Here is a 21,262-nt window from a genome sequence, read left to right on the forward strand (position 1 = left end):
ATAATAATAATAATAATAATAATAATAATAATAATAATAATAATAATAATAATAAAGATATATTTCTAGTGCACAAAAAGGCAACTGGAGAGCTCAGGTCTACAAGGTGACCAGACTTTGCTTGGTACAGGAACTCTCATTTTGCATGATCGGAAGCCATTGCAGAGAAGCAAAGTTGTACAGTTTACCCTGCCTTATCCTTTTTCCTTTGGCCTACACATGGCCTTAGCTCCATGCGCTGCTGGGAATAGGTCCCTTTAAACAAGGAGCGGGCAAAGTGTGGACCATAGGGGTGATTTTGTTTGCCCCAAAACTCTCTAGAAATGGAGGTGGCATTTCCATCATATCAGCCAATTTGGGTCCAAGAGTGACTTTTTTGAAATAGGAAATGGATGGCAAGTAACCTCTGCCCATTTTCTGTTTAAGAAAAAGCTTCTTCTTTTCTAAAAACACAGTTTAAAATATTAGAAATATTGTGAAGTTGAAGGCTTTCATGGCTGTCATCCATGGTTTTTTGTGGGTTTTTGGGGCTATTTGGCCATGTTCTAGAAGCGTTTATTCCTGACATTTCGCCAGCATCTGTGGCTGGCATCTTTTTTCTATAACTCTTCTAGAACATGGCCACATAGCCTGAAAAACCCACAAAAAACTATTAGAAATATTACTTGGATGCATTATTTGGATGCATTTGAGGAAGAAACCTTCTTTTAGCAGGGGATGAAGCAGGAGGGATGCAGCCCTCCAAGGTCTCCTGAGTCCCCTAGCCTTCCACAGTTGCCAACCCATGCCCTATGCATTCCCAAATAGAAATTCAGTCCTTGGTGATGGAGGGGAAGGATTTCTCACTCCTTTTTAAATATCCAGAACAGGGATGGCTATGTTCTGGAGCTTGGGAAGCCATACCATATTTGTAGCCCTCCTCTGGAGGTCCACACCACACCATCACAGCTGGAGGTAACTGCAAGTAATGTTCAACCTCTGACCCATGGCTGCTTGAGATGGCTTAGGAGTGGGTTGCAAAAGAAAGGGCATACAAGTTTTAAAATTAATGACAAGTTTAAATTTAAAAAATTATTTTGAAATTTTCTTTAAAAAACATCACATTTTAACCAAATCTTTACTATATATATGTAAATACATTTAGATTGTGCATATGACATTGTAATTTGAAGATATAATTTTAATTTTGCTAGCTGTTTATGTTGCATCTGTTAGCATTACATTCAGTGGTATATGGAAATTATGATTTACGAGGGACATTACTGCAAAAAAGCATTACTAAGGATTTTGTATGGTGTGAAATGGGAGGAGGACAATGGGGAGGTGTGTGACACTCTGAATTCCTGCACTGGTTGACGCCAACCCTAGGGACTGGACTGGACTGGATGACTCTTGCAGTCCCTTGCAATGATGTGGTTCTATGCTGAGTCCTCATTGCATTGCATTTGTATTTCTGGAAACCATATTTTTTTCTTGAGCACCCTGATTCCCCACTCCTATGCATGTAATGATATTTTAGGATGTGTTACTATTAATATAGTCCACTTTTATTCCTATGAATGGAATGGCTCCAGAATTTAAATAACTAAGGGTGCATTCTTATATCTTACCCAAGATTAGGTTCGTTTAGACTCAGTAAGCCTTATTTCTGACTAGATATCCTTATCATGGTATTGTTGAGATTACTAAAATCACTCTGGATTGGTTCACAGCTGTTCCACAAAGAACTGGTTTCTCTGGAGGATGCCAACATTGTCCTGCCCTTTCTCTCTATCCCCCTGGAGGATGTGCTAGCCAGTGCGCTTGCTGCCACCCAATGTACCCAGCATAGCGTTGCTTTGAGCTGTTTCCCTGTCCTGAACGTTCTTTTTTCTAGCTCACTTGACAGATAAAGGGTACTGAAATGCAGCCAGCAACGTTCCCCAAACAAAGCAAGCAGCTGCTGTGCCTGGCTTGCAAACATCCGGATTGTTTTTTTTAGAAAGGCTGGTTGAGCAAAAGCAGGAATAATGTGCTCTAATGTTGCTTGGCTGTCGCCCAGACACAGTGGTGACCAACTGCATCTTCATCATCGTGGCAGAACCTTATATTGTTCAGCGACTGGTAGAAGAGAAATGTAGTAATTGCAGGCTAGGAGACTTCATGGAAAGGATCACAGTCATGATGGTGGCAGTTTGTAAATCGAGCAGAGCGAGTGCCTTACTCCAAAATGATGGGGGAGGAGGTGTCCCAGTCATAGATAGTACACATATATGCCTAAGAGTAAAAATGCTTTCCCTAGGAAACCACCTGCTGCTCTGCCCAGGACTGAATGGCACAGTTCTTTAAATATCATGTTTCATAGATCTTCAAGATGGTTCCAGCTCACTACCACTTACTCTGCTTTGTCTCCTCTCTCTCATGGCTGCTGCACTTTTCCTTTCCCTTCTTCTTCCATTGGATTCATAGAATCATAGAGTTGGAAGAGACCACAAGGGCCATCCAGTCCAATCCCCTGCCATGCAGGATTGGGGCTTGCTTGCTTGTCTACCCGCCATCCCCAGTTGCCCTCTGTGTAAAGCAGTGCCAGCCGCTTTGGGTGGCCAGGCTACTCGACAGAAGAGAGATTGGCAGTGGAGAAGGCAAGTTGGTGGATGGAGAAAGAGGAAGGGGAGTGATATGGTATACTGGGAGAAAATGGTAACCAGTATGAGATACCAGTAGAAAATATCATGCCAATATGAATGGGGAAATATATACATGTTTCCCTTTCCCTTTGCTCTAATTCTTTCAGAAATAGCCTGTTAGTGTCAGCTTGACAGAGACACAGATAATAAAATGCAGGGAGTACATGAGAGACACCTATTCACTGAAGCAAATAAAATTACACATTCTCCTCTCTCCTGTGTGGACAAATGGGCTTTAATTGCACTTGGGCAATGAACTCTTGTTGTTTTATCGAGATCAGAAGTAGGGTTGCCATGTATCCTGCTTTATAGAGAACAGTCCTCTTTTTAAAGAGTTGGCAGAGGATAGTCTTGTCTCTGGAGGCACCCTCTGTTTTGGTGTGGTCCATTTCTAAAATAAAGGTTCATAAGAAGGGAGAGCAGGAGCCCTGAAATTGATGGTCCACAATTCGCACCTGGATAGCAGCCTGAGCAGACATAGAGGTCACTTAGGACTATCACACCAGCCTGCTGTTTCCCCATGTGTTAGTTTAAGGAAATGGAAACATACAAGTTTAGGAGCATTTCTAATAGAATCATAGAGTTGGAAGAGACCACAACGACCATCCAACCCAACCCCCTGCCATGCAGGAACTCTCAATCAAAGCACTTCTGACAGATGGCCATCCAGCCTCTGTTTAAAAACCTCCAAAGATAGAGATTCTACCACAATCCAAGGGAGTGTGTTCCACTGTCAAACAACCCTTACTGTCAGAAGTTCTTCCTAATGTTGAAGTGGAATCTCTTTTCCTGGAGTTTGCATCCATTGTTCTGGGTCCTAGTCTCTGGAGCAGCAGAAAACAAGCTTGCTCCCTCCTCAATAAGACATCCCTTCAAGTATTTAAACAGGGCTATCATATCATCTCTTAACCATCTCTTCTCCAGGCTAAACATCCCCAGTTCCCTAAGATGTTCCTCATAGAGCATGGTTCCCAGACCCTTCACCATTTTAGTTGCCCTCCTTTGGACACGCTCCAGTTTCTCAACATTGTTTTTGAATTGTGATGCCCAGAACTGGACACAGTATTCCAGGTGAGGCCTGACTTCTCTGCAATACCTCTAAATGTTGCTTTGGCAATCTATGGTCCCATTCTGTCTCTTTCACATGACCTCCATAACTTCGCCTTCCTGCCCTCTGCCATATCCAGCACGCCTTTTGGTTTTTATTATTTTTATTTTTGCCACATTTGAGTAATTATGGCAATGCAATAAGATTAAAAAAAGAAAAAGAAATAGGAAAAGAGAACAGCCTGGCTGGGAATAGCAAAGGGGAAGGAGAGGAGGGGAATCATGCCCACTGATGCCAAATGAGTGCCAGCACATCAGAACTGAAGCAGATGGCACCTATTTCACAGAAGGCACTAATGGGAAAGCAGCAACATTGGGAACCATTGACAGGCTTTACCCATCAATGAAAAGGTATGCTCCACTAATGAATGTAATGCAAAGCAGTAGCAAGACAGACATGAAATTGTGTGATAAGTACTGATCAAAGATGTTTTTATCCTGTTGAAATTATGCTTTGTTCGCTTCATGTTATCAAGTCCTTGGTCACACTCTTCACCATTATGATTAGTTGTATGGCGTTTCAGTGATAAGCCTTGTTTCTAAATTTGACTAAATATCAGTTAGCGTGCACAACGTTAAATTATATGTGTGTCCTCTTTTGCCCTCCTTTTGAGGTTAATATAGTTTGTCTTTCTTGGTGATTTGTAATGGCTGTCCTACATAGCTGGCCAGCTGGAACTGTACTGATAGAACTTCACACTGCAACATTTTCTTGGAGGTCTTGTGCGTAAATTGTTTACTTGAGAAATATACAGGTGGTTGAGAATGTGAAAATGAACCTCTCTCAAGATACATAGGATTCAGAGACATAGGAGTTTATTGCACTGTCCGTTTTCTCCCAATCTGGGCATGGGCTGAGACGGTGTAAAAAGAGATGTTATCATGCAGCTTCGTGCCCAGATTGGAGGCACCCCGTACCTGATCGGGACTTCTCCCATACTGAGCTAAAAACGATTCTTATCCGTACATTGCTCAGTATGGGAGAAGTCCCAATCGGATACGGGATGCCTCTGATCTGGGCACGAAGTTGTGCGATAACATCCATTTTACATGGTCTCAGCCCGTGCCCAGATCAATGGAAAAAAGCAGTGTTATAATCTCCAGAGCTGTGTTAGTCTGGAACAGGGGTTGGCAATCCTCGGCCCGTGGCCTAATCCGGCCCACAGAGGTGGCAGGACCAGCCCCAGCCCGGTCCTGCTGCCAATTGCCGCAGGCAGTATTGTGGCGGAGGTGGCGGCGAGGAGGGCGGGCCACAGACAGTGTGCCGCCGCCACCCACCCACCGGCGGCTTCCTATAGCCCTGCACGTGCCTGCAGGGCTGCGCAGAGGGCATAATAGGAGGAGTTTCTCCTCCTGGGGCTGGCTGGCCAATGGCTGCTGGCGGGGGGCAGGCTGTTGGAGCTCCATCCTGCCCCCATTGGCCAGCCAGCCTCAAGAGGAGGAGCTCCTCCTCTAGTCTGGGCCGGCGTCCTGGCGGGCTGGTGTCCTGGGCTCCCTGGGGGTCTTTCCTCCGCCAAACCTCTCTCGCCGGAGGGAGGTTTGGAGGAGGAAGAGCCCCTGAGGGGGAGGCCTCCAGTGCTGGCACCCCCAGCTGGCTCTTTTGCCGGCCTCTGACGGGGCCTGGGGCCCCCTCAGGGGCCGGCAGAGAGGGGGAGGCCTCCAGCACTGGCCCCGCCCCCGGAGGGTAGGAGCTCTGCCCCAGGCATGCGGCTTCTCCCCCGGAGGGTGGAAGCTCCACCCCCGGCACGCGGACCCCCAGTTGTCTGCGGCACAGCAACCCGGCCCCCGGCTCAAAAAGGTTGCCTACCCCTGGTCTGGAATATCAGTATGCAAAAGGATCTTGTGGCACCTTTTGAGATGAACTGGGCAAAAGGAGTTGTAGCATGACCTTTTGTAGATTTGGTCTACTTCCTCAGCGGAAGTAGGCCAAGTCTCCAAAAATTTATGCTACAACTTCTTTTGGAGTTAAGTCTCAAAGGTGCTATAAGTTCTCTTTGCATACTTAAGCTATATATGTTCAAATTATGTCTCAAAAAGTAGTGGTGGAGCTTATTGAAGCAAAACATTATATCCCCAAAATGCCATCCCCTGGCTTCCCCCAGTTTTCACCAAATTATGTTCTCCTGAAGCTAAGAGATGAGGGCTAACATGCTTACTTTAGTCCTTTTTTTATCCTGGGATGTTGCTTCTTCCAACCAAATGTCCAGTGAGTGGCCTATTTTGTCCTCTTTTTAATGTAATCTTTTATCATTTCTGGCAATGTATAGTATAATGGACACCCTAAGAAGAAGTACATGTGAATGGACACTCGCATAACACATACCAGCCACAAACACTCTGTGTTTGACACAAGCATCTATTCAGTCAGATGACCAAAATCTCTGTCTCCGTCTTTCTGGAAGCCAAATTACATTCTTTATCTCAGAAGTATCTTCTGTTGAATCACATCCCTGTGTTCCAGACATTCTGGTGAGTAATTTAATGCAGAGATTAAGTGGAAATACCTAGGAGAAAACATTTAGGAGAACGAGGATGTGTAACTAAAAATCTGTCAAGGATGGGAAAAATCTCTCCATCTCAGTTTTGTTGCATTTCTCCAAATCCCACTGGAGTTTTCCTTGCATTCTTGTTTCAGTTCAAGTTGTGAGCCTTTGCTTCTCCTTCTCACTTGGGAATATATGACTATTTTTGTGTGCCCTTTTCTCAATGTACATATTTTTATGCATTTTCCCACTGACTATGCAAGTTTGTTCACATTTTTTAAATACACATACAAAAGGAATCTGCTTCTCACAGTTTTCTCCTGATGACAGAAATCAAAAGATATGTGCACAATAGTATTTCAGACCACAATTTAGAAAAAGAAAAGATTAATTCAAATTTCTTTTCAATTCCATTGTCTGATAGAAAGCCACCAGGAAGAGGAGCAGGGCTGAAAGCATCAGAGATAGACCTAACTGAAGGTGGTATATCTCTGATGGTTGGTTGGGGGAAAGTTCGCCAAAAGATAAGGACTGGAAAAGATAACATGCATAAGCTCTTGACCACATTTCTGAGGCAGCAGATTCATGAATTAATCACACAATTATCTTTATACTCTTATCTAACTGATTGGAGTTTAAGAAAACCAAGAAAACAAATGAGATTCTTTGGTTCTTTAAGCCAAGACAATAAATCCAGTTTCTATGGCTGCTCCTTTAGCAAATGCTTTAACAGTGCCACCATCACAATTATCAATGAAGCATTTATTGGGTCGGACCAAAAGTATGGATCCAGGTAAAATATTTAATCTGCTTAGCTCTGCAAAAAGATGAGCAAGAAGAGTCATATAATAGACGTGTATGAAATTACGCATGGTGTTAAATTGGATGGGGAGACATTTTTCTCGCTCTCTCATAATACTAGACCATCCACTCACTAAAGCTGAATGGTACAGGATTAAGAACAGATAAAAAGAAGCACTTCTGCAAACACTGCAGGGTTAAACTCTTCCAACTCTAAGATTCTATGAGTCTAATAATTTGATCCCAAAAGTTTGGCATCTGTCATCAGTACCTTACTCTTCTTTCAATAGGTGTGCACTCACAGACACTTTATATGACAACTTAATCATCCATGTGCTTCAGACTGAGAATGAAAATCAGGAGTTGAAGGCACACAACAATAACATGAGCTGGTGCAGGGAATAAGGGGTTTAAATCCAGCTTCCAGAACCCCTGGTTCTAGACTTTGGATGTTTTCCAGTGGAGACAGCCCTAACATTAGGCACAGTGAGGCGTTTGCCTTAGATGACAGATCCTAGGAAACAGCAAACAGAGTGTTGAAGGAAAGAGCTTTATGCTGAACAACTGCCTGCATCCTCGAGCTAAATACTGTTTCCTTTGTGTAGAAGGAGACTATCTTTTTGCCAGGGCTGAAGGAAGATTCAACTTGTGATCCAGCTGGGTTTTGTACATGGAGAGTGAGGAGCACCATGTTGTCTTTGCTTCAGGCAGCAAAATGCTTTAGCACAGCCTTCCCTCACACTCTCTCTTTATATTCTTGTATCTGAATACCATGAACTATGCCCACTGCATCACCCATTTGCACATGCACATCTATATCCTGTTTAAGACACATGTCTCTTAGCTGTGGTATAGATGCAAAGAACGTAACATGATATATTTCACTGAACTTCTTTCTACTGGAGCAGGAGAATGCTAACTTTTGAGTTTCACCGAATTCTTCTTTGGGCAGAATGGAAAGGCAGCCAAATTATAGGTGTGTTAGAGCAGCCATGTGAATAAACAACGGCTGAGCATCCTTATGCTGCTGATAATGGACTGATTTATGAAGCAGGGAGCGTTGGTCTCATTCATAATAGGATATTGCAAAGCTAGATTACAGGTGGGTGACAGAAAACATTGACTTTGCAGCTAATGGACATTTCATAAAACATTTGGCATTCATGGCTTGATATGAAAGACAGTTGCAATGACCCATAAATCCCCTGGCTTGATTAAACCACTGCCTGTTGTGTTGTCTGAAAGATGATGAATTTAAATTCCCCCAGGGATGCCTTTGAAAGGTTTTGTGTAGACTTCTTATTACACTGTGGACAACAAATCACGGGAAGGAGTAGCTTCCCAGATGGGAAAAAGGAAGGGAATGTGTTTGGAAACAAGTACTAGATCATTCCTTTGTGTTATCATTTTGCAGGATGAGTTTCTTTGCTATATCAGGGAGAGTTGCAACGAGACTGTCCATCTTTCCACTTCTTTCTTGAGGGTGGCCAAATGGAAAACAAGGCATACTGGCTGTATAACTTGTCACACAGGAGTGCAAAGGAGAAATAACTCAGTGGCAGAGTGCCTGCTTTGCATGCATAACATCCTCGCTTCAATCTCTTCTGTCTTCACTAAAAAGGGCCCCATAGCAAGTTATGGGAAAGGCTGAAAATCCTAGGCAGCTGTTGCTAGTCAAAGTAAACATTACTAGGCTGGGAAAAACAACTCAGGAGAACACAGCTTCATATAGGAAATGCCACACTGAATGAAAGCTACCTTTTCCCACAACAATTTAATTGGCACACAGTATTTGGCATATTCTTCCCTGTGATATTAGAATCCTCTCCAAAGAAGGAGATGCCACCACGCTCTGAGTGAGTTTGTCCTACTGTCAAACAGCTCTTACTGTCAGGAATTTCTTCCTAATGTTGAGGTGGAATCTCCTTTTCTGCAGTTTACATCAGTTGCTCTGTATCCTAGCCTCTGGAGCATCAGAAAACAAGCTTGTTCCATCCTTGATATGACATCCCTTCAAATATTTAAACAGATCTGTCTCTAATAATGCATGGCTAAGATCTTGCACTGAAGAAATGCAACATATCTTTATGCTCAGCTGAATACAGATGTTACTCGTTCGCCAAAAAGTACAACTTATGCATTGCAAGCATAAACAATGACTTATGCTGATGATTATAAAACAGGAATCACTCTCATTCATAATTGGATATATGCAAAGCAAGATTACAAGAGAGTGACAGAAGACCTTGACTTGGCACTTAATGGACATTTCATACAACATTTGGCATTCATGGTTTGGGTATGAGAGACAGATGCAGTGGCCAACAGGATGCCTATCCTGCTTGTCAGGTACATTTTCCAAGCCTCTCAGTGTAGTTCAGTCTTTGTTGTTGTGTGCCTTCAAGTTGTTTCTGACTTATGGCTACCCAAAGGTGACACTATCCCAAGGTTTTCTTGGCACAGTTTGTTCAGAGGGGTTTTTCCTTTGCCTTTCTCTGAGCCTGAGAGAATGTGACTTGCCCAAAGTCACCCATTGAGTTTCTATGTATGAGCAGGGATTTGAACCCTGGTCTCCAGAGTTGTAGTTCAATGCTTAATGCACTACACCATGCTAGATTCCATAAACAGTTCTCTCTCTTCAAATATACCACCACGTGCAACTTACATAAAGTTGTTCTTAGTGTTGATTTAGCTTCTTGGACTCCACCACTTGAAAGAAAATGTGCTCTAGGATACTTTTAGCATCTTGCTGTTCCTTTGGCCATTTGTTAATTACCCCCCTCCCAAAAAAAATACTATCACATCTTCCAACATTTAATTCCAGAGCATGCTCAGTGCATTTATTAGTCATTTGGACAAGACAGTTTTTTGTTTTTTTTTTGAAAGGAGAAAGTTTCATCCAAATCAAATAGATCCAGGCTAGGAAGAATAATTTCTCTAAAGGATGGTGGAAAAACTGCTGGAGTGTAGGCAATGGAGTCTCAGACTGAGGCTGAATTAACTGAAGTGGCTCATATTTCACATTCAGCCACGTCTAGAACTTGATGATTTTGGGAAATGCTATAGTATCCAGCTGGTAAGTAGACATTTCAAAGAGTGTGGTGAAATCTCATGAATTCTCATCTCCCTCTTGCAGACAAACTCTCAATCGTCCTGACAAGATGGCTGTTATCAGGAAGCATTGTATAATCAGATATCTGTGGATCTTCTGTGTCAATCTGGGTTAAATAAGTGCCGTTGCTTGTAAGCCAGTGAAAAAGTTCATCCATGATACTGCTGTTTTCTTCCCCCCTTCCAAATATTGCTCAGTGAACATACGACAAGATACAGCTCACATTCCACCTTGATTCTTATAACAATTAAAAGCCAAGATGAATTTATTTGGAGAAAATGACACAGCCTCTGCTGGCTTCATCATATTAAGTGTAGTCTCACATGGATACACCAAAAGTATATCATTTCCACTATTGTCTTCATCTGGTATCACAGACATGGCTGTTCCTGCAACTGTGGTGATTTTCTGATTTAAAATTCAATTGGACACCACTTCTTTAGGATTGAAATATTTATAGTATTTTCTCCTAACCCGAGAAAGTCTATTGTTGCTGAAAATCTATTTGGGTTAAAGACAAATGAAGGTTATCTATACTTTAGTATGAGAGTCTCTCAACAGGGGTAATAACGTAAAGGCTTTATCTTGATTTTGCATAGTTTACATTTTCCTGCTGAACTGCAACTGCCAGTATTCCTTGTCATTGGCTATACTGGCTAGTGCTACTAGGACTTGTAGTCCTACAATATCATATGGCCCTCCTAGGTCATGCTAAACTGCAACTTCCAGTATTCTTTGCCATTGCCTGTACTGGCTGGTGTTGCTAGGACTTGTAGTAATACAATATCAGGGACCACATTATTATAGCACTGGCCATGCTGGCAAAAGGTTTCTGAGGGTTATAGTACAGTGGATGCTCAAGTCCCATTAAATATAATGACATAGTAATATGATGTCCCTTAAAAAAAGTGGAAAATCAAAGTTTGATATTTGAAATTTATGCTTTTTCTGAACATTTTCAAATCGTGGATGCTTGAATCCGTGTATAAAAAATCTGTGTATAAGAAGGGCTGACTGTAAAACAAACAAAACAACTGTTCATGAATTACAATGGTATAAGTCTGACTTGCACCTGTTACATAAAATGGTAAAATCAAGGTTTGCTTTTTGGAGTGTCTTGTGTGTGTGTGTGTATTATTTTAAAGCCGTGGATGCTTGAATCCACACATAAAGAATCTGTGGATAGTAAGGACTGACTATACATAAGTCTCCATAGCTACATCTCCCAATACAGGGTTTTGGCCAATATTTCCAAGCTGTTTCTAGGTGAACATTTGAGGTTTGCTCCCCAAGTGCATATAATCTAAAAAGGCAATTGGAACCTTATGTCTTATAGATACACTTTTGGGGGAGGCCCTGGGCTGGATATAAATTAGATGAGGTGTGATAGTCCTGGCTACCAGTACTCTTATACACACACCCCAAATTAATAATGTTAATGGTTTCACCAGCCCTTCCTTCTCTTGTAAGAGAAACTACGTCTTTGGGAAACACAATAGCCATGCATTGACGTGATCTAGACAGCTGCCCTTTGTATCAACACTGATGAATTTCACAACTCATTTCACAAATGGCATTTATCCCATAATCAGACTGCCAGAGACATTTTCCAAAGGAACGTCGTCTTCTTTCATTTAAAGAATTATATCTCTCTGCCAGGGTAATGTAATTATAGCTTGGCCCAGGCGTTGTCTCTCCTCAGGGCAGCTGGGCAGGAGGTGTCTTGTCACTTCTGCTGATGGTGCAGCATCACTTGTGTGCCCTGAGATGCCACCGCTGTGACAAGGTCAGAGGGGCAGGAAACACGCCATTGGATGGAACAGAAAATCAGGTGGCTAGCCAAAAGAAGATTCACGTAATGCTCTGGAACTCCAGATTTAAACATGAATCCCTACATTTTCTACCCTCTTCCACTTTCAAAAGTCACTTTGGATCTCTTTAGCTGTTATCAATAAAAATTCAAAGACAGTCACCAGACAATATCCAGAATTGTCTTTCTACTACAGACCCAGGGCCCCCATCAGACAGCGTGAGACTGGGGCTGCATCTGCACTGCAGGAATAATCTGGTTTGACACCACTTTAACTGCCATGACTCAATGCTATGGAATTCTGGTTCCCAGACAAACTACAAACTTCAGTTCCTAGAATTCCATAGCATTGAGCCATGGCAGTTAAAGTGATGCCAAACTGGTTTATTTTTGGAGTGCGGATGCAGTGTTGGTTCTGTGGGAAAGGGATGGGGTTATGTGGAAAAGACCAGGCAAGGCAGTCTGTGCTCTGTATCTGCACTCAATAAGCAAACGCTGCTGCTCTCACAGACAACAGAGTCCCTTCACAATAATGCAGTTATAGTGCCCTCCAACTGCTCTGGTTTGTCAGAAGCAAGTCTGATTAATCTTCTGTGGTATCACTTTTCAATAGCATTTAAAATGTCCAAGTTTTGCTCTCCTTCTCACACTTCCCCCTTTGTCCTCAGCTGGCTCAAACTGAATAGCAATAGCAGTTTTCACTCAACTCAGCAAAGGGAGAGGAGCAGAGGGAGTGAAATCTTATCCACTTAAACCGTAGTGCCTAGAACTGGATACAGTATTCCAAGTGAAGTGTGACTAAATAAGAATAAAGTGGCACTTCTGTGTTTATTGATGTGCATACTATAGTTCTGCTTAGAACTGAGCTGACATTCTTTTTGGTGCTGCTTCACACGGTTGACTTAAGTTGAGCTTGTAGTCTACCAAGATTGCTAAATACTTGGTGCTTGTATGACTGTCAAGCCAGATGTCACCCATCTTACATTTGTGCATGTACTACATTTCCAACAGAGGTACATTGCAAATGACAGTATGTTTGGCATCTCCATTTGGACGGGTGGCTCAGGACAGGAGCTTTGTACTCACCTCAGTGCCTTGAAGATGTTTTGAAAAATCAGGAATACCTCCAGAGCTCACCTCCCATGCCTGGCTAATAAAGTACAAACTATCTGCCTTGATATTATAGGTCAGTACATCAACTCCATTGGATAACACACAGTAATAATGACTGAGGGCACGAACAGACAGGCCAAAATAAAGCTGCTTTATCTAATATCTAAGTGAAAGCACTGAAAAAGGACACTCAAAGGTATGGAAGAGGCAGGCTATAGAACCTAAGAAATGTTGAAAGCAACACTAGATGCATTCAAACTTGACACATCCCCCAGAGGTTTGTTTCTTCTGGGGGACCACAGATTCTGTCCTCTGCCCAGTGGTTCATGGAGGGATCTAGAAGAATGCCCATCCAAACGACAAAGATATCTTGTCTCTTGTGGTCTCTTCTGCGCATCATGTTCAAAAAGGATAATGCTAACAAAACGAAAAGGATGCCAAGATTTTGGATAAGGAAATAATAAGAGATCCACCAAGGTAATTCCGCCAAGAAAGAGATAAAGAAACTCAGTAAGATTAAGTACTTCATATTCATGTACTCCAGCATGGGATGGAACGGTCAGATCTATACTGGCCTTCTATAGACTAAAGTGGGGCTGACCAGAACCTCTAACCACATTAAGATAGAGCAGCCCAAGATATTAAGCTACTACCTGAGACAAAGAACAAGATGACATGTCTTCCCAATGTGACTATAAAAAGCCAATGAGACTGAAATTGGATCTTTCTTCAGTGTTAGTGCTTAGTGTCTTCCACTGACTCCGAAGACTGAAGTATCCAAGGTTATTTTTTGGGATGCTATGTCTTCAAGCCTAGTTCCAGATATTTTGGGCTGCAACTCCCATCAATCCCAGTCAGTGTTGATTTGTCAGACATTATGGGATTGTAGTATGACCAAGTTGTATGCTTTCCTGAGCTTCCTGCTTGTTCTTGTTGTTATGTCATTCCCGACTTATGGTGATCCTATCGTGGGGCTTTCTTGGCAAGACTTGTTCAGAGGAGATTTGCTATTGCCTTCCCATGAGGCTGAGAGCATGTGACTTGTGCAAGGTCACCCAATAGTTTTCGTAGCCAAGCTGGAAATTGAACTCTGGTCTCTAGAGTACTAGTCCAACACTCAGACCGTTGTGCCATATTGGCTTTCTCTCTCACGCTGGCTCTTCCTGCATGTACAGCAGAATAAAAATGCTATGAACAGAGCAAAGACATTGTGAAATGCCTTTATCCAGGGGGCTAGGGAATGGCTGGAACCCAGCAGCAAACTCATAACCAAGCTTGCTCATAACCAAAGGCACATCCAGACTGTCCAGTTCCAGCAAATGTTGGTGCATCTTCTTTCAGGTTGTTGTGCCCTATAATGATTGTTTCTGCTCCCACATGCAGTTGTCCCTAAATATACAGTACTGGGTTTTGGCCCTAGTTTGTTGCTGGTTGTAATGTCAGCCCTGACTTGCATAGAATCATGGAATCAAAGAGGGGAGGGGGGGGGGAGAGAAAACATTAAGTCTGGTAACTAAAAATGTGACAATGGAATGATGGTAATTGGAAAGAGCTCTGTGGCAAAAGTCACACACCTCCACCTGAAATCTCATCACTGGGATCATCCAAAAATACCATGGAAGGAACTAAGACAATGGATGCAGGTGCATGATATTTATTCCAGAAAGAAAACTCATCCTACATGTCTGTGTAGTACTACTGGAAATTCACAAGAAAAATATTAGAACAGGAAGAGTATTGTGTGGATCTCAGAAGAAAAAAACATCCCTGATAGCTGCAGCTATAACTCATGTCAAATCCCGAGGCTTTTGGCCACGCTGGAGGAGCCCTGAAACAACAATATGATTATGATTGCTGTTGTTGCAGCAAAGCTTGAAAGTGGATTTGATGAGAGCTGACAAAACACTGAATAAATATATCGCTGATCTCTTCTTCTTCTTCTTCTCAAGCTAAGAAAATTGCACCCTATAACTAACTAGCCACATGTTGACAAAAGGTGGGCTGGATGAAACATTCTGTCTGCTCTTAATACAGATCACAAGCGCTCAGCACCGGCAGCACCACAATGGAAAGAAACCATGATCAAAATTCTGAAGCAATGCAAAGAGGGAGCTAGGCTGGTAAAAAACAATTATTTGTATGAAACTGTATTTCTTCTCTGGGGAGAGTTTTGCTTTTGAAGCTGTTTTCTGGGGTAAACATTTTCTGAATCCTTAACTGCATGAAAGCCAAGTAAATGAAATGGGAAGCTGCCTGCAGAACTTCCAGGTCAACATTAGGAGGAAAAGAGATTGTGTGGCCAGTGGCCCCATGTCACTTATATACACTGTGGTTTTTTGTCATTGTGGAGGTGGATATTCCATTTCACCTTCCACAACAACCAAAGCACCCATCCTAACTTACCATGGACCTGCCACAGCCACCACCAGTACCACCATTTTGTGGCTGGTGGTGGTGGGAATGGAGAAGTATCTGTTGTGTCCCCATAGCAAGATGCAGAATGAATGCATCATCTTCTAGACCTCCTGAGGACTCTGGTGGATTTCAATGGACGATGTACTCATTCTGCATCTGACTCCAGGGACATAGCCAGTTGCTCCTCTGCTTTCAATCCCTCTCCACTTTCCACTGGTCATAGAATGGCTACTGGATGAGGCTATGGCAGCTCAGTGGTGAGTCCAAGGGATGTTGAATGGCCAAATATAAAGTAGTTCCACCTGTGGAACTATTACACTGTACTGTGCCATACAGGATCTTGTTCACAGCCTGAAAAAGTTTAAAGCTCTCCTGGAAGATTGTCCAAGTTCATCTAACAGTCTTCCATTTTGTCCTAAATGTCCCTATGCTTCTTTAGCATAAAGGGCAAAGATGGGGAACATGAGGGCTGTCAGAGGTTGTTGAGACTAGTATCCCCATAATCTATTCCTAGATGTTGCTAAACTGTTATCCCCCAAATCCACTGACTCTACTGGCAACTAGGGTTGATGGGAATTGCAGTCCAACATTGTTAGGACAATGTGAAGTCACAGGCTTTCATGGCCGGCATCCATAGTTTTTTTGTGGGTTTTTTGGGCTATGTGGCCATGTTCTAGAAGAGTTTCTTCCTGATGTTTCACCAGCATCTGTGGCTGGCATCTTCAGAGAAGATACTGGCGAAATGTCAGGAATAAATTCTTCTAGAATATGGCCACGTAGCCCGAAAAACCCACAAAAAACTATTGTTAGGACATTTTATAGTGGTTTATTTTTTGCTTTCTCAAAACTCTCATTATTTAGTTTTCTTGTCTTGGGTTGTTGTTGTTTTTGTCTTTGTTGCAATGAATCAGATCAATATATGGAGGCAATCCTCGCAAAGCAGCACACTCTCTCATTACTCTCTAGGGATTCTGGATGGAGTTAATTTGTGAAATGGTTTTCGGAGGGTTATTGGAGTTGTGAACAAATGACAGGAAAAGCATAGAGGTGAAAAATGGCTCTGTTTTTCAACATCGTCTTGCCACTTGCCTGCTTATAAGAACATTGGGCTGCTGTATTCTTTCTTTTCCTAGCTGGTGCAAAAATAAACATGCAAAAGCCCTGGGTGAGTCTTTTAAAAATGAATATTAAATTCAAGATATAGCAACTTTGAGTGAAGGAGTGGCCGAATTGGTGTGTTTGGAGACTGGCAGCATATGGTTAAACCCTTCCTTGCTGCTTTTCTACCTCCGTCCATCCTTAAAGACCTTCCCAACTGCTTTAGCCATCTCAGGGTTTCAGAGCAATTTTATTTATCTAGAACTCTGTGGTAACAGAAAGCAACATGTGTGCTAGAAAGCTAGCAGCCAGCAACAGTGGCGCCACCAGGTTTGGTGTCACCCAGTGCCATAACTCACTTCTTGTGAGCACTTCTTGTAATGCAAAGGATGTTGTGGTAGCTTCATTGTGAATGAGCAATGAAGACCCATTAGCTTTGCAAAAGAACAGCTTGTGGTGGAACTAAAAACTGTCAGAATGAGTTTGTTTATGTGGAACAACACATTTTTGGATTCTCATTGAGAACCTGGCTATAAGGACTGTGATGATGAACGCAAAATTTATCATCACACCTGCGGGACTGCATATTATCTTACCATATGTGTGTTCGCACATCCATGTTTTATTGGCTGATATGGGAATTGTGGGAAGACAAGGGAGATCATGTAAGAAAAAACCTAATAAAGAGGACTGAAAATCTAGTCACTGAATAAATGTAATTGCAGAAGAACTGGATGAAAGATCTGAAGCTCTAGGTGCATTTTTTTCGGGAAAGCAACCATCAATTTCTTTCACTTTGCTGCTTCCCTTCCTTCTTTCCTTCACTCATGGCTTGCAATGCTGACACCTGCTTGGCTCAGTGCCTCATCCATCTTTTCCTTGTTGGGCTTTCGAGGAAAAAAGGCTCAAACCGTGACAACAAGAGCACGGTGTCAAGACAGCAGTGAACAACTGATCTACTTCTTGACAGTTAATCCCATCAGAGACTGTCAAGCAGGACATTTCTGAGAAAAGCATTTTTTCAAAAGTCAGAAGGAAAAGGAATCACATTCAGGGGGAGCTGTGTTGGCCATGCAGCAAAATACAGTACAACAAAATCCAAACCCCACAAAATAGTGATGCCTTATTAGGCCAATATGGTCTTCTTCAGAGCCTAGGACATGGAGCGATGGGTTCAAGCTACAAGAAAAGCGATTCCACCTAAACATTAGGAAGAACTTCCTGAAGGTAAGAGCTTTTTGACAGTAGGAATATACTGCCTCAGAGTGTGGTGAAATCTTCTTGGGAGGTTTTTGAAACAGAGGCTGGATGGCCATCTGTAGGGAGTGCTTTGCTTTTATCTTCCTGCATGGCACGGGTTGGAATGGGTGGCACTTTGAGTCCCTTCCAACATTATGATTCTATAATTCATCGGACAAAGGTGTTTTAAAAGCCATACAGAGTAAGAAAAGTGTTGATGTTAGCACCATAGGCCTATGTTTTGTCTCGTATTTTATTTCTCTTGTCAGTTGAAAGGGTCTGTAGGGATGCCAGCGAAGACAGAGGCCGCTCCCCTTCTTGACTGTGTGGGGATCATGAACAAAGGGCAGTATGTGACAGGCAATACAATTTCATATCTGTTGATATGATGGAAAACGAACATCTCCAGATATTCAATCAGAGATTGGAAAAGTCTGTTTTTGAAGTACATTTCATCCAAAACCCAACCAGCTTGTCCACTGCTTAAGGGATCCTGGGAATTTGGTACACAAGTAATTTCCCCAAGCTCTAGTTTAAGCGTTTTGTCTGATTAAGGAGTTTATGGCTCAGCATTTTAAACCGGTTCCAGCCTCTGTGGATGGAGACAGGGATTATCGGTCACTAAATCGCTGCTGAATCACCGGCTGCCATCAGCCCGAGTCTCAGCTGGAAACCTTTCTGACTTCTAAAAAGTGCTGGCGGAGTGTGGCTGGGACTCGGGCTGATGGCGGCCAGCGATTCGGTAGTGATTAAATGAGCAATGATACCCACCTCCATCCCGTGTCCCGGCTCCAGTGCAGGAGGCTGAAGCTAGTTTAAAATGCTGAGCAATAAGCTACTCAGTCTCTGACCTTTTTATGTTTATATGTTGATCTAAGTCCGTCTGCCCACTTTGCTTAAACAGTTGTTGTTACTTATATTCTGTATTATGCTGATGTAGTGGTTGGACTAGGATTTGGGAGATCCAAGTTATAATCCTTCTTGATCCATGAAACTCTTTGGGTAACTTGGGGCCAGTCCCTCTGTCAGCTTGACGTACCTCATAGGACTGTTGTGAAATTAAACTGAAAGGAAGCTATGTCTGGTGATCCAATAGAGGATGTGAGATTTGAAATATAATAAATAAAAAAATACATGTATAATATTCTGAAATGTATTATTGGATGCATCTGCATTGTAGAAATAATGCAGTTTGATGCCACTTTAACTGCCAAGAGAAGGTTCAGGAGGTGCGGATAGGTGAACATGGTTGGTATTCTTTTGTTATATTTTAATAAGAACAAGGTCAGAAGATCCAGTTGTGGATGTCTCATGTTGCATGGCCTGCCATTTGATTTCATAGGCATCATTGACACCTGATGGCATGAGTCCGGTAGATTTCTGGATTGCCCTTAGTGGATCAGCAGGGGTTTGTTAGTGAATAATGACATTGTATATGGAAATGAAGAGGCAAGACTAGTTTGGCAATAGAAACTAGCCTGTAGGTGGAGAGAACAGATGAGGGGAGGACGCTCCCTGAGGATGGGTCAGATAGTGTTGAAATGACCATCTAACTACCATGGTTGAAACTGGACTTGCTTCTTCATTTCCATACACAAGGGATTTTGAATCTGAATTGACATGCTCACATACCAATGGCATATACTGTGTGTGTATATATATATATAAAATCTGTCCCTGGTTTCCACTCCTCTGTATGCATCTGAGGAAGTAGTAGATTGAAGTCTACAAAATCTCATGTTGCCAACTTCTTTATTTCATTTTATTTAGTCTGATTCTGCAGACTAACACGGCTATATCTTTGAAGCTTACCTTTTAATATTAGATTCATATCAAATATGAGAGGGGTGATTGGGGGTCTGGTCTCAGAGTAACAACTGGAACCTTTGGTGTGTTTGGGTATCCTGGACTGAGTGTAAAAAGTTCAAAAATATAACCTTCAGAGGGGCCTCAATTTGATTTTTTCAGTTCTGGCATTCTCCCATTACTTTGATGAAATTGATTGGGTTTGCATCTAATGCTGTACAGAATTCATTAAGCCTTGTGAATGATCAATGCCGGGAAGATAACAAGTACCCAGCAATAGAATAAGAAGAGATTGTGGAAGCAACAATATTTTGCAGTTCATTACCAGGAACAGGAAAAGGGGGAAGCACAATGAAAGCAAAAGCAAAGGAAGGGAAATTGCAGGTTTTTCTGTTGGGTTGAGTCTAGAGCTTGCATAATCTCTCATTACCAAACATTAATGAGGATTGACAGAGTCCTATTCAATTCCGGTGATAAGCATCAAATGCTTCTATATCAGGAGAACTGTATTGCCCCCACCCCGCTACTGCAAGACAGTTCAGACAGCATTAATGCTGCTTGGAAAAAGAAAAAGAAAACCTATTTCATCTCTCTAGTCGTCGTCATCATCTGAGTTGTCTTCTGCTTTGCAGGACTGCCTTCCTCAGTGTAACAGAAATGGCTCAGCTAGAGACAGGGATGGAGGGGGATGAGAATGTACATTTCTTCACAGTGGAGGAATGATACTGAAAAATGCCTGTTTTCATCTCCGGAAAATCTGTCAGCAAAAAGGCATAAACGAACCCACAAAGCTCTGTGTTCAAAGTCCCCAAAGATTTGTAGACTTGCTTTCCTGACATAAGGCTGCTTCAAGAATGCTTCCCTAATACCATCCATCATGAGACATTGTTCAGCTATCCTGTCTTTCCCTGCTGAATGGATTTTCTGTGGAAAGGAAAAAAGAAATGGAGGGCTACAAGTAGGGGAAATGGCATTGTCTGATCCCCTCCTTTGTTATACATGGTGCCATTGCACATTGAATTTAAAGACATGGAACGGCTACCCCACCTTCTCCTTGGGTCTGGAGGGGTCATTTTCATTTGCTCACATAGAAAGAGTGGAACCAGTCTGACTTCAAAGACAGCTCATTAGGATGCTTCTTGGCGAGCAGCAAAGTCTGACCCAGCAAAGTCTCAGGGCAGTGTCCCATTTTATGTTACACCTAAGCTTCCCCGTTGGTTGTTGCATGTAATAGGGGGGAAATGGCTCAGCAGAGAACTGATGCTTTATCTGGGCAGCTGAAGCTAAGTATGGCAACCCTATCCTTACTGAATCAAATGTCACAGGAGTTTCTAGGCACTGACCTGACCCCTCCTTCAGTGGAAGAAGCAGACGCGCTTCTTCAAGCAATGCTGATGAAATTCATTTCAGAGAACATGTGAATGATGACGGAGGATGTTTGCGGAATGAGAGGGGTGTGTGTTAAAAAAAGATCCAGACTAATTCATGAAGAGTTGCTGTAACAAGAACCGTCATATTCAGGAACAGTATACACTGATTGCCAAATGGTGCAGATAAACAAGGAGCACAGCCATGTGCTACCATATGGAGGGAAGCATTTATTTCACAGAAA

General features: G+C 42.5%; 1 pseudogene; it reads right to left on the minus strand.

The window, feature by feature from the left end:
• Window positions 1–9,674: 9,674 nt before the first annotated feature.
• Window positions 9,675–11,087, minus strand: LOC121936061 (annotated as a pseudogene).
• Between the last annotated feature and the right edge of the window lie 10,175 nt (window positions 11,088–21,262).

Source organism: Sceloporus undulatus, chromosome 7 (assembly GCF_019175285.1).
Source record: "Sceloporus undulatus isolate JIND9_A2432 ecotype Alabama chromosome 7, SceUnd_v1.1, whole genome shotgun sequence".
Classification (NCBI taxonomy): domain Eukaryota; kingdom Metazoa; phylum Chordata; class Lepidosauria; order Squamata; family Phrynosomatidae; genus Sceloporus; species Sceloporus undulatus.